At 39.4% G+C, this 14,167-nt stretch overlaps 1 protein-coding gene across 2 annotated transcripts in view; it reads right to left on the minus strand.

The window, feature by feature from the left end:
* Positions 1-14,167, minus strand: part of znf609b (zinc finger protein 609b) — a 65,728-nt gene that overhangs the window by 25,328 nt on the left and 26,233 nt on the right. The window contains exon 1 of one of the 2 annotated variants that reach the window (XM_028401466.1): positions 3,455-3,567. The exons of the other annotated variant lie outside the window; for it this stretch is intronic. The gene's annotated coding sequence lies outside the window, so the exon portion shown is untranslated. Of the gene's footprint in view, positions 1-3,454; positions 3,568-14,167 lie in introns of those variants that run through there. 2 annotated transcript variants of the gene reach the window in all.

Here is a 14,167-nt window from a genome sequence, read left to right on the forward strand (position 1 = left end):
TGATGCAGCTGGATACCATTGGTTACACTGGTGATCAGAGCTTTGCTGAGCAGGCATGAGGAGACCACCTGTCAGGACTAGCAGATGGACCAAGGAATGGGTCACTTTAAATGAAGGAGTTTTTTCACTGTTCCTTAGCTCCACCTGTATCGTCAAGACTTGGTCTGATAGGAACACACTTAGGAGAACATAAGAAACATCTGCAAAGGATCTTGTAAATCTCCTGAACCATTTGACCTCTGTTAAAAATATCTTTGCTCTGGATTTATTATTATGCAATCCAGTGGTGTGTAGCACATATTTTTTTCTAAAATAGTCATGGGTCATGGGCCAAGAGTCATACTTAAGAACCAAGATAACACTTTTACACAAGTGTAATATTTAACACGGGGGTCACAGTAAATTGGGTTCACTTTTTCTGCATAAGTGTAGATGCTTTCCTTTGTTGTACTGTGCATATGCTAAATCATTCTATATTTTACTTTTTAGGGCCAGTTTAATTGTCCTGAGTCCTAAAACCAGGTCAGATGATGCATGTCGGGTCATAAAAAAAGGAATTTTTCAAAGCACATAATTATGTAGTGTGTAAAATTATAGTGACAGTTAAACCAATAAAACACATGCAGGCTAGCTTCAGGAAAGTTGAGTATATAGTTAACCCAACCTGTCTGCTGTCTGCCTGTTTGTGATGATTAATAAAGTGATAATAGATGCAAATTCACCTATGACATATGTTTGTGTTTTTGCTTCATTGTCATTCTGTATGTATTGTATTCACATGTATATTGTGGTTGCCCACTGATGTCATTAAAAGTGTTGACAAATGCATTAATACACAAATTTGTTTACACCTTAAGTTTCTACGAATCAAAGCAAAAACTTGGTTTATTCCTTTAACCATTAAAAAGAGTGTAGATTTTCTAGCCTGAAAAAGCATTTATCACTGTTTTCAACATCAAAAGAAAGAAAACATCTGTCTTGCGAAGAGAAAATGTAATTCTTTCTGACAAGGCACCATAATTAAGTAAAAACGAGTCCTTGCTGAAGTGCTATTAGTCGGCGAAGTGCAGTGTTCCTGCTTCAATTATGTAATTCTCTTTGACTCCAGGGGCAAACCTTGTGAACATCTTTAGTGAGTTACTGAGGTCAAAGGCCGGCGGAGATTACACTTCTTGCTGGTTCTGGTTGGCACTTTGTTCAACACCACTAACATGCAGTAAAGAGAAAGAACCCCAGCCCCTTCATTTGGCCAACATACAAACAATGTGAGTGCAGCAATCTATACTGCATTGTTGAATCGACAAAATCAATTTTAAGGGAAAGTGTTTAATGTCCAACTAGTACAAAAAGGATAGTCTGATAATCAGCATGCAATCATCGCGTAGCTTTTAAAGTTAGCTGTGTTATTGAGAACACTGAAGTAACACCACTACTAGGATTGGGCTACAATTGAAAATCTACTTTGATTACTAAAACATTTATTTCAGTCGGGGGACACAAAAAAACAGACATAAAATGACTGGATTCCCATTCCAAGTCATGAAAGCCTACCCGATTGTTTTCATTCACTGCACACTGGCCTAATTCCTTTTCTAAAACCACAGTCGTTCTCTTTGATGCTCTGAGCAATCACAGAAACTGAGACAGAGAAAACACAAACAACACCTGACATCTACTGTAGACCACCAGCTGTCAAGAGGCACTCTGTTTCTAGGCAACTCTTCTCAATTTTAGCTGCTAATTGTGCTTTCAGGAAAGCATAACCACACGCAAATAACACAGAGAGGAAGCTAAGCCGAGAACAAGTCGCTCACCCATGACCTACAATTTCTTTGGAGATATAATGAGGAAGCCAGGATCTTCCATCTAAACAGCTATTGCCTGACAAAGAAGCCGTTTGCCATATGACTTCTTATCATCGTATTTTAGCATGCAAGTCAAACAAAAAATTGTTTTTAGAAAACCTGAAATTGTATATGTCAATGGAAACCTGACACTTAACGGTGAAAAACAGCATCAAATGTCTGCAACAGAAACAGCTTAATACACACCACTGAGTCAATTTCCTTCTCACAGCTCTCAGCAACAACTGTGATTTACAGCTCAACTGCTAAAAAGACACATTAATGTTCCACATTTGTGTAAACTTTAGCAGTAATCAAATTTAATATCTTTTCGTAAGTGGCACAATACAGCTGCATGCTGCAAATTTAGATTTATCTTTGATTATACTAAGTACTATAGTTAGAATAAGCATAAAATGGTTTATCGATGAAAAGGTGCTCATGAGAGTATGAGAGGCTTTACCTGTGAAGACATCTGCAGTGGTTAATGAGAGGACAACATAGATTAGTCAGGAGGCTGCTCCTACAGCTACCAGCTACATGATGGGAAGTAAAAGTGATATAAAAAGACAGAAGGCTCAGGGGACCGCAGGGTAGAGGACCGAGCCAAAATAAGTAGAGCTTACCAATTTGCTCAGTTATGAAGCGATGGCCTAATTTGCCCAGAAAAGCAAAGTCACACAGACTCCAGTGCTTTTACTGCAAAAGTAAAACTACACCCACGTTTGGCAGAACAGTGGGGTCTATGAATGCTCATATTACTTTTACTGTTGAAGAGAAAAGTGCTGGGTCACCACATTTCAGCAATTAACCAAGGAAATAAAACCACAAATAAAAATAGAATTGGCTTTTAAGGCATGTGTTATGTCTATATTTTAATTATACAGATTTTAAGGTAGTAACAACTTCACACCACAGTTTTAGCATTTATGTTAAAATGCTGGAAAACATCTCACCAGTTGGCACAATAATACCAGCCATAAAGCCACACGTATAATTGCAGCACACGAATATTTAATAGTTCTGTAGATTATTTGGTCAAAAACCAAGATAAAGATTTAAACTTGATGATGACACTACATGAAAAAGCTTCACACTGTGATCAAAGCTGATTCGCATGGGAACATAACTGTCTAACTATTGAATGAACTAAACTTTTGAAAAGCATTTTAATGCTCAAACGTGTCAACCAACTGTTGCAGAACTGATCATCTTTGAATGAAGCTATTCTTTGATCATCACAATCCTCCACTGTTGTAATAAATTAGTTTTGGATCAGTTTGGTTCCCAGGGATTTCACTTGGTCAAAGCCTGAATCTCTTCACAAGTGTTTCAGTCTAGACCCAAACTGTACTCTTGCCTAAACCTTTATTACACAATGAGTAACAATGCATTCAAATACATTTTAAAAAGACACGTCACTGTTACAATGCGCAACCACATATGAAGATTTTGCAACTGAAAAAAGGTACGTTGACCATATATTTCTGTTGTTATTCAGTGAAGCATATTAAGATAGATGTAAGTAGAAATAATTTAACTCCACCTCCACTTTCTATAATTACCACATGCTTCATTCTGTAAACAAGTAAGAATAGGAAGCTACTTACTAAAATAAGCTGGCATCATTTGTACCTGCTTAGCTCAGATATTTGGCAGGCTGGACGGACGCCTGGCAGGTTGACCGGCTAACATACAGCAGGTGGTGTGGTACACTTCCCTCTTGTCTTGGTTCAGCTTGACCTTGTCAACCTAATTCCTTCCTCTTTCTCCTCTGGCTCAGCTGGCTTCTTTGAGCCTGAGCCTAGTATTGTTTGTTAGACGAGAGGGTTGGGGGTTGGGTTGGGAATACACTGGGGGGCAGGCTGTTAGGTGCCATGAGGACCATGAAACCTAAGCATATAGAAGCAGAGCAACCTGAAAATCTCTTTAGCACAGTCAGAATGTGTCCTATAGGAGAAATAGGCTGTGAATAATGCATCTGTACTCCATTATACTACCATAAAACAGGAACATGACTATTCTCTTTGCCTGGTTGGTTTGTAAGATCTTCTGTGGTTTGTGGCAGGATGTTCTTAGCAACACATAATGGTACAACTTAAAGAGGGTCTATAGATAGAGGACATATGCTGTACAGAGGCAAATAGATGTTTTGTGTTATATGAATATTTATTTTACTTATTTTGAGTATAGCGCATCATTTGACTGCTGGCATGGAGGTCCGTTGTTTCTATTATTATATTAATTGATCTGCCTCGATGATACTCACTTTATCAATAAAATGTCAGAAAATCCCTATGGTATATTTCTCGATCAAAGATTATTAAATTCTATTCTAATCCTGAATATATGTTGGACGACTAAGATTTCATTAGCTGTAACGTATTTTAACATAATCCTACCTGCATGTGGATTATGGGTTCTATTGGAAATCCTCTTCCCTGCTCCCTTTCTCCCATTTCTCATCCTCCCACTCTGACCATAGGTCAGTTGACAACAGCAGTATCTATTACAACAATAAGCCACATTCTTGTCAAGGTCACCCACTTGCGTCCCGACAGGGAGAGAGGCTGTGCTGGGAGCAGAAATCCAGATAAGCTAAGCTGAGCCTACGAGGATTTCTCTCTCGCCAGCCCTCTCCATAGTCATAAATCTTATCTCACAGCAAAGGGAAACCTGACAACAAACTGAGAGGCTGTCATCAACAACTCCACCACCTAGATTCCCACCCAAATACCAATGATTCAGACTTCTCACAAGTCTGAGGCTTTAGCCAAACACGAGCTTGTGAGATCAGCCTGGAAAAAAAAAATATCTAGCAACCAGAGTTGTGTGCTTCTTGTTTACGATTCAGCTGTAGCCAAGTACCTGCATTCCAGCATGCATTAGGTTGAGCAAAAATAAATGTTCCTAGGCACATACTTTCCAGAAACCTTATCAGTTAAGCAACAAAAGACATTTGACTAGTCCCACATATTACACAAGGAAAACAAGTTGTTATTCAGGCTGTGAGATCTCCCCAGAGCCTCCGACCTCAAACTATTTATAGCTGTTCTGTTAGTCTGTTTCCCTTGTGTTGACACACTGCTGTGGGTGGTGCCTTCTCCAAACATTAGAAAGAAAATCCTAAACCGCACATCAATAAACACAGTTCTGACTAACGCCAAATGACTTTCTATTGTTTTGTCTTACAGACTTCACACCCTTTGGAACTGGGTGACCTGTTAACATGAATTTAGCAACTTGAACATGTGAATAATTAAACCCTAATAAAATGCTAAATATAGCTACACAGCAGTTGGTAGATAACATTTGTGATTAATTTTCACATTCTATCCGATTTAAAAAAAAAGGTGTTTAGATAGAAAGGCAGATTATGAAGATGCAGAGGTTAAGGTTGTGACTGTAGGAGCAGCGATATATGTCTGTACATGTGCAGAGAGTACAACGCTCTGTTCTGCAAATAGTGCTGCCTGAGCTGCACTCACAGCTCATGCTGCTACTTTAACTGGGCCTTGCTACTCTGATTGACCTCTACTGCTGGCTGTCTCATTGAACCATGTCTATCTTAATGGACGGTGATGTGCACTATTACTGAGTGCCAGTACTTCTTGCACTACACCCTCAAAACCCTTTTACACCTTAATACACCTTAGGGCAATGACCACATGACATTTCAACACTCTTAGTGGTGAGTGTGGAGAAATAGTTGAGAAGGCATGTCACTAAGAACAGTGTAGGAGGATAAGTTACTCTACGGTTTATTTTCTGATCCACATGGCAAAGCCTATGACTTGTTTTGATAATTATAGCTTGGTACTGACTTGGGTATTATCCAGGGACTTAAGTGAGAAACCTTTCCTGCTAAAAAGAGGCTGACCTGGAAATAAGATCCACTTTACCAGGTATCAAATCAATCTAAAAGCCGTTTAAAGCTGCTCAGTAGATGCACTTTGGCGTAACAACAAAAGCAGATTGCGCTCTCGGATGTTTCCAAGACAACATGTGGTGACATGTCAGCACGGTACAGTAAAGCCGTCAAGCCTTGACTGCTGGTAGGGACTCTCTAAACAAATTATATCTTTGTGCCCTTCAGATCATTAAAAGCACTAATAAAGCCAGGCTGTGGCAGAGCAGGAGTAAAGTGTAACCCACTATATCACACCAAATCTCCTCTCTCCGCCAGCCGCTTTGCAGAGGTCTGCTGCTCTCAGCCATCAGAGTTTGATGACCTTGTTAGTTTGAGTGCCTAATCTGCTAATGCCCTGATAAAAATAAACAGTCAGTGCAGTCATTGTAGTCCCCCCCCACAGCCTCCTCTACTTCCACCTCCTTCCTCCCTGTGTGCAGCTGCTATCCATAAACACAGATGATACATCTATCTTTATTTATCCTAAGGACTTACTGTCAAACTGACAGTCTTAGGAGCCAAGGGGATGTCAGATTAATATATTGTTAGTCGAAGATAAATGGCTTTTAACACAGTGTGATGTTTGCAGTTACAGATAATGAAAAAAGTCATTTTTTTGCTTTATTAGTTCGAGCTGGCTACAAACTATATTTGGCTTTTATGCCGATTTAAAATATATATATATATATATTCTAAGAACGTTTCCTCCTTGGTGTTAAATAATTCATTCCCAGCACTAGATGTGGGATGAGTTATGAATTAATAATTCAACTCACAGTATATGTTAAGATATTCTTCAAAATCTCTACTGATGCTTTTTTCATGTTTGGTGCTGACTTGCCACGACTTCCACGAAGGACAATAAAGCTCTGCAGCAAACAACTAATGTATCGAACATGAGTACAGTATACAAAGTCAAGTGGAAACACTGAGGTCACAGACTCGCCATTCAGTCTGAGCTAAATTGGGAAAAAAAACCCAAGGTCATGCAGCAAAATAAAGTGTGTGAATCCTATTTTTGGGTATATTAAATCGCCTATTGTACAGAAATAACTAAATTCCCATGACCATTAGAGTAATATCCTCAGCTATATTATTAACAATGAAAATACCATAATAATTGTGACAGTGTCTGATTTAAGCGAATGGATTTAGCAGCAAAATGTCTCATTCTTCAAGGGAAACATAAACCTAATGGATATGATTAAATATAATTTAGTTTTCCAGATGGACAGAGAGGCCCCACTTACAAAACGTAATTGAATGTGCGAGCTCAGCTCATCACCAAGGACTAAACAACTCCCCAGCCTCCACTACAAACTAGAGCTCATTTCCATATTAACATCACCTTTTATTGATCCACTCGTGCATCATCTCTTCTTGCTACTACACCAACACAACAAAGTTCTTCTGGGAAATTTGGAAAGAGTACAAAGAAGGACAAGACAGTGCACAATAGTCCATTCTTTGGGTGGAAAAGAAACGTGGGTTCATCTCGGGAGTAACAATTCAAAAACGTTAAAGAGGAACCAATTTTTTATTCTTGGTGTCCCAAGTCATAAACCTGACGTTAGTTCTGCACTAACACGATACGACAAAAGGTAGTTGAACGCCAATTCACAATCAAAGCTGTTGTCGTCATGATGTCAATAATAATGTACCAAATGACTCCCGATAGCAAAAATAAACTCGCAGATAATTATCACCTAAATCTGCAGCAGCTATATTAGCTTTTAATTTGTGTGCCCACATGTTTATAGTTCAGGTTCATTCTTGCTTCTCTCATAGTGTTGTTTTCGCCCACATAAGGCAGCTTTTTCTCAGCTGAAACACTCCAAAAATACCACACTACCTACTCAGCACCAAACAGCAGATAAACACAGTGGATCATTTAGCAGCCAAAAGAACCAAGACAGAAGAGAGAAAATCATGAACATCTGAATCGTGCAAAATAATAACGTTTTATTGTAATTGTTAAATGTGTTAAAATAAAAACTGACAGCTGATGTTTGCACTTTAAAAAAAGGAAATGCTATTATTACACCCACAGAAAGACAATATTTGATGCATCCTGACAGTTAACAGATGCCATAAACATGGCTTCCTGCTGTATTTTATAACCCAATAATGCTATCTTGCTTAAGGGAAAGACAACTTTTGTCACACCTCTATTAAAGGAAAAGTAGTTTGACCTATTTCATGAGGATGGTTTAAACCCTGGAATGAAAAACACCCTGCGGCTGACCCGACTTTCACTTTAACATTTTGAAAGTTTAACATGTTCACTATGATGTACTCCCATCTGCAACAAAATTCTATGCCCTTTTCTTGGCCACCATGGTAACAAGCCCTGCACATACAGAACATTATTCAAACGACCACAAGAAGATATGCAGTCACGTAAAAACTGGCCACTTCCAAGACAGAGTTGCAACTTTATCCAGCTAAACAATTATATTATTAATATTAAAGCTTTTTTTTTAATATTTTCATTTTCCTTGTTCTTGTCAAGGCCCTTTATTTGAGCACCCAACTATGCCTACAGGTATAAATAAGGCTTTAAAACACAAAGGGCGGTGGCCTGACAGTTTTAGTGTATGTTCATTCTGTGTCTGAATAGACTTCTTCCAGGTGGTTTTGGTTTCCTCCCTGTCCAAAGACATTCACTGTTTTGTGCGTATTGGGGACAATATAATGCCTTTCGGTATGAATGAACGTGTCGACCCCAGGAAGAATAATAGTTTCTAAGGTGTCAGCCAGTGCAGTGTTGATTCTCATAAAGGGCAATATCCACCTGGATTCTTAAGTGTTTTTCTATGCAGAGTTATGGTTACTTAATTACTTCCAGTTGTACTACCCACATCACAGCCTTACCCAGGACCGTAATGAATAAAAACAACTGAACAGTATGCTGACCAAACGTGTCTGTAACTAGGATGGGAGAAAAACACTGCAAGATAGGACAAACAACAATTTGACAGGGGACCCTTTCTCTGCCTACAACAGATAATGCAACGTTTCTGTATTCAAGGACACTGATGCAGTCTCTGGTGAGCATATCAGCATTCATAAGAGGACTCTGCTGTGGCAGGGGTGACTTTGATGCATGTGGTACTCTTGTTTAAGGAGAGGAAACAGCATGAGAAAAATCAAACCTTCGTACACTGGAGACTATAAAAGTCACTGGCACACATCCAGTTTTTGAAGAGAGGCATAAGCAGAGGGCAACCTACATTTATCACTTATGGCATTTAAGGCTTTTAATCCAGTAAATCATGCACATACAAAACATTTAAAAGACACGGAGTTCAGAAGTCTGGAATGTGAGTATGCTGTGTAAAGACAACCTGATTTTCAGGAGAAAAAGGAAGGATAAAAGGGTAAGGCTGCTAAAACGTCTCAGGTACATAGTGTCCAATTCAATATTTTCGACACCGAGTCAATAAAATTGTTTTACACAGTCGCGCATCCAATTTACACTGGATTGCGGTCTCCTATTCAGTGAAGCTCCGTCTATTATGACTTTCATTTGGCGTTTAATATTTCCCACATGGAACATGCACTTTGAAGCTAATGTTTGGCAGAGTCATCTGTAGCATAGGGCAGGCTTAATTGGTCATTCTGCTGACAGTAACTTCATCATAACTCTTTTATATATTGTTATTTTTTTTAAATATATTGTTATTTTAATGCTCATACCCCAAATCCTGGCCCTGGTCAGGAGCCTCTGCCAGCAACATATGTTTGAAAATGTCATGTAAACAGTGACCGCCTCAGTGATGCCTAAGTCAAATAGTTACATGTCATCAGGTTTGCGAGAAGTTGGCAGCAAAGCAACACTTCATGTAGGGCAAGGGAACAGCACAGGCTAACAGTATCTGTCCACTTAATGTATATGTAGTTTATTTATTTATGTCTTTCTCCTGAAGAGCCGTAGATCAGTGAGAGGATTTTAGGGATTCGGTGGTGATGAAGCGTTAAGTTGTTGGACTGTGGCCCAGGTCAGCGAGCCACAAGATTCTTTACCTCGTTTTAAAACGCCCAAACATGTTCTACATCAACAGCTTCATGCAGTGTCATACTCTCATGAGCATCATACTTTGCCAAATAAGTCATTCCAAAGCAAATGTGGCAGAATTAAAGGAATGTGAACTGCATACATTTTACCCAAATTATCAAGAATGTATTGGATTTATACCCCAATGACAACCAAATTTGGGGTTGGATACTGTACTTTGAAATGATTTCTCCACATGACTGTCAACCTTAATGGCAACAATGATAACAGCCTTATTCAAATTAATATCTGGCTTTTGTATACAGTGTGAAAGTGTACAATCAGGAGACTATATGGACAGACCTGGAGTTGTCAGAACATCTTAACAGCCAGTTTCAGCCTCCCAACATATAATTTAAAAACAATATTAGTAGTAAACCTTAGTGTAAACCTGTTATAACTGTTCCACTTTCAGTCGCATTTTGTGCTTGGTGCAGAAAATCCGTCAACTCATAAATGTTTGACATTGGTCCCAAAGGACGGACGTGTTCACCCTTTAATTTCTATCAGCAGTATAATCCCCTTTTGAAACCCTTTTTAGGGTGTATTAGAAAGGCCCAGTATTCAAAGAGATGAGTGGAGAGAAGGGGGCAGGAATAATCACAAGGGCCTAGCTGTCTGTGTGGATTAGAATGGGAAAGAAAATCCTTTCATCTCAGATCTGTACTTCCAAGCTTTGGAAGCATGCATGCACACTCACAGACACAACGAACCAAACCTCTACTGCATGCTTCTCAAGAGGGAAATTTGAAAACCTCTACATTGTTAAATTCCCTATTTTAAAATCACAAAGGGGAGTTATTTAAATTTAAACAGATGATATTCTATTATGTTCCAAATGGGCACTGGATTAGAGTTCATATAAAAGCTTTGCACTCGAGGCTGACCTCTCAGTTTGGCTCTTAGGCAAAACGGAGCACAGAGGAGGGCACGCACATGATCTCACTTCTCCAATTTCTCATGCTGAAATGTCGAATGGCTGCTCTATTTTGGGGCAGACAGCCTTTTGACATCCAACAAACTGCAACGAGAGGGATAAAACCCAGACAACCTCCTCAGGCAGAAAACAACAAACTAACACCCTCAAACAACACCATCTGACAGATAAGAAAATGGATTAGCCATTATGTGTGTTTGCTCAGTTGTCTACTCCTGTGAGGGTTTAACTGAGTGTAAAATGACAAGCCAAGTTGTGTGCAACAGGAATCGACACTAAAAAAAGAGACTGCTTCAATAACACACATATCTCATACACCCAGAAGACAAACACTTTTACAGCCAACAAACTTTGATAATACCCCTTTCACACATTCGCTCTCATTAAGACATATTTCTTTTTTCTTTTTTTACGTTCACACTAAACTAAAAAAAAGCCAGGATGAAACTGCAGCAGTGTGTGCAGAGGCGTGGCAAGTATGTGTACATGGACATTGATTTGATCTGGCTCTGTAACCCCTTTCACACAGCCTGTTCAATGCTGGAGTGTTGTGCCATTGTAAACCTAATAAGGTTCGTAAAACCACAGAGTCATTAATGCTTTATTCATATACTAATGGACTGAATGCCTTAAGGGGTTCAACTCTTCTTTTTCTAACCCCATTTCACAGAAATAGGGTTCCATTCCAACCAATGTCAATGAAACTACATTCCACGTACCCAAAACTATCAAAACATGCCACACACAAATGTGAATGCTTGTTTTCCCAAAAGACTATACAACCAGTTAAGCAGTATTTTTAGGGCAATTACAGATAATCACACAGCAGGAGTTGGTGTGCAGAACTGTGTTAAGAAACCGACTAGTCTATACTGTGAGCTGCTTCTGTCTCCAAATCACTTTCACTATGGAAAAAATGACATAACTTTCTGGAATGAGTGCATAATACATGTAGAGCCAGCAGCCTCGTCAGAAAACATTTCATTTTTTTAAAGCTATCGCAGTTCAGATGTTAAGTTTAGGAACTGCAAGATGCTGATCCTTTCTGATGGTTAAACCTGAAAAAACCCTGGACCTCATCTAAAACAAAAACAAGTCAAGCAAAGAACAAAATGGTGAACGCTGTGTGAATGTAAGAAAAAAAAAAACAGGAAGTAGTCAAGAGAGGTGAAGAAACATGACTGAATCCCTGAACTTACTCCATTTACACGAACTAGCTCCAAACAATCCCTTTAGAGATGTATTAAAGAGGGAGGACAAGAAGCAAGTAATCCCCTCTATAATCACTCTTGCTCAAACACTGCCTTGCTGTTAACGTCCTCTTTGTTAGACTAAAAACCTTCCACAAGCACATAAGCCCTTGGGAATATTTTCTCGTCAACAGTTTCATGGCCAAACCCTGTTTGATTTTGATAGATATTTTAACCTACACCACAAAACATCCAAATTTAAGGGTTGAACTACCATGATCAAAGAATAAAAAGGGAACTATTCTTTTCAAAACAATAGAGCCTGTGTAGAAACAAAGACTTCAGAAACAAGTGGAGCTATCCCCAAACATAGTCTGCAAATTCTTTTACAACCGTAGCAAGTCAGTACAAACTTTGAGCCACCTCTTTCCCTTGCTGGGAGAAAAATTCCATTTGAGGAGGGGGGAAGCCACGTCTGCTCCTCCCCACTGTGTGGGTTTTGTTCTGCTAATCAGACCACATGCCTCAAGGATTCAGGAATCCAAGAGCTCTCAGCCAGCTTCTCTCATTCCACATACAGCCGCAGCAGCCTGTGACAAACTATTCAGTGTGTTGGGGGGTTAAAGACTCTATCCATTCATAACACTGTTCGCTGCTCCCTCCCTCCCCTGCTAATCTCAGGCGGTTCTTTAACCGCCCTCCCCCTTCTTTTCCTCTTACCCCTCATGTGCCCTCTCTCTCCCCTCTCAGCAGAGTCCTTTTTATCTGTCTGCATACTGCACACTGGGTCTGAATAGGTTCACGGTTTATTATTAGACCATGGTCCAACCGCACACCCACCACAGTTTGAAACAAAAAAATAAAACCAAACAGAACTAGGCCTACATCGAGTTTTGAAAAGTGTTGGTATTTTTTGCCTCTGTCGTTCGCCTGCTTGTTTCTTCCCTCTTCTCTTATTCTAGTTGCTATGTTCTCCCCTCCCTTGCTTTCTTGCTACTCACGCATTGAGAGGCGAAATGAGGCACGCTGGAAATTTGCAGGCTGACAATGGAAGACAGCTGCTCTTGCTGCATAAGTCTTTCATGAGCTGAATTAGTTGTACAAGCCTTAGCTCCCTTCCCCCCACACATGCCTCCCTCACAGCAAGCTGATCCAGACACAGCAAAACACACCTCCTGGAAAGCTTAGGAGAGAGAGAGAGAGGGAGAAAGAAAGACAGGGAGGAAAAGACAAAGCACGACAGGGGCTTTGTTTGACAGATCTGTGATTGCTTTTCGCAAAAGTAGCCCAACATGTTTTGTCTCCCTGCAGCAAACCTTTACATGAATTCTTAATGATGTTTTTAAGGTTGTGTTTCACTGTATGACAGTGTTATATTTCCTAGCCTTTGTTTAAAACAGAAGGTTAAACTGAGTTTCCTGAATGATACTAATATTAGAAGAAACAAACTAAAACGATTGAAGGCTTGGCTGTGTCATTGTTTAATAAAACAGAACCATAAAAGCCTAAATAATATTTAAAAACCGCCACATATAAATCTAGTTGTTACAAAGCAGCCTTTTTTTTAGCTATGAAAACCGAGTGGAAGCAAACTACATGAACATATGAGTCACAGTGCATGATTAACTTAAAATCACTTAAATAACTGAGCTACTCTAATAAAAAGGAGCAACAGAACAGCATTTACACCCCCAGCATGTCGCCCTGAATGCATCTTGATTCGCTTTGGGAACACTGAAATGATTTCTAAGCGCAAGCGTATGAATCAAGGCAAACCCTCACTGTTGGATAAATATTTTTTTGAGACTAAGGATCTACTGTATGAATGTAAAACATGGCCCAAGGTCAGTATGACAGTAAAATGGCACAAAAAAAGAGAGAAAAGCATCTGTAGTTTTACAATAATGCAACCACAATGATTCCAGTTTTCATTATGACAGATCACCCATGCAGTAAAAGCAAGATTATTCTTAATAATCAATATAAAAAAGTGGCGACACAGGAAGCAAGCAGTTAGGACTCAAATTAAGCTACACAAACACTAAAGGTCAGGGTGACTAGACAGGCAACCTTCATGGCTGGAAAAATCAGGTTCCAAAATTACATATTTGTCAAAAAAAAAAAGAAAAAGAAACGAAAGAGACTGTGGTGCCCCCGGCACAAGGATTTCCTGTGCAACAGGACTATAAACATTGTGGGACCCGGCATTCTTTGTCTAATTCTGTATGA

This window comes from Parambassis ranga, chromosome 3, assembly GCF_900634625.1.
Source record: "Parambassis ranga chromosome 3, fParRan2.1, whole genome shotgun sequence".
Lineage (NCBI taxonomy): Eukaryota > Metazoa > Chordata > Actinopteri > Ambassidae > Parambassis > Parambassis ranga.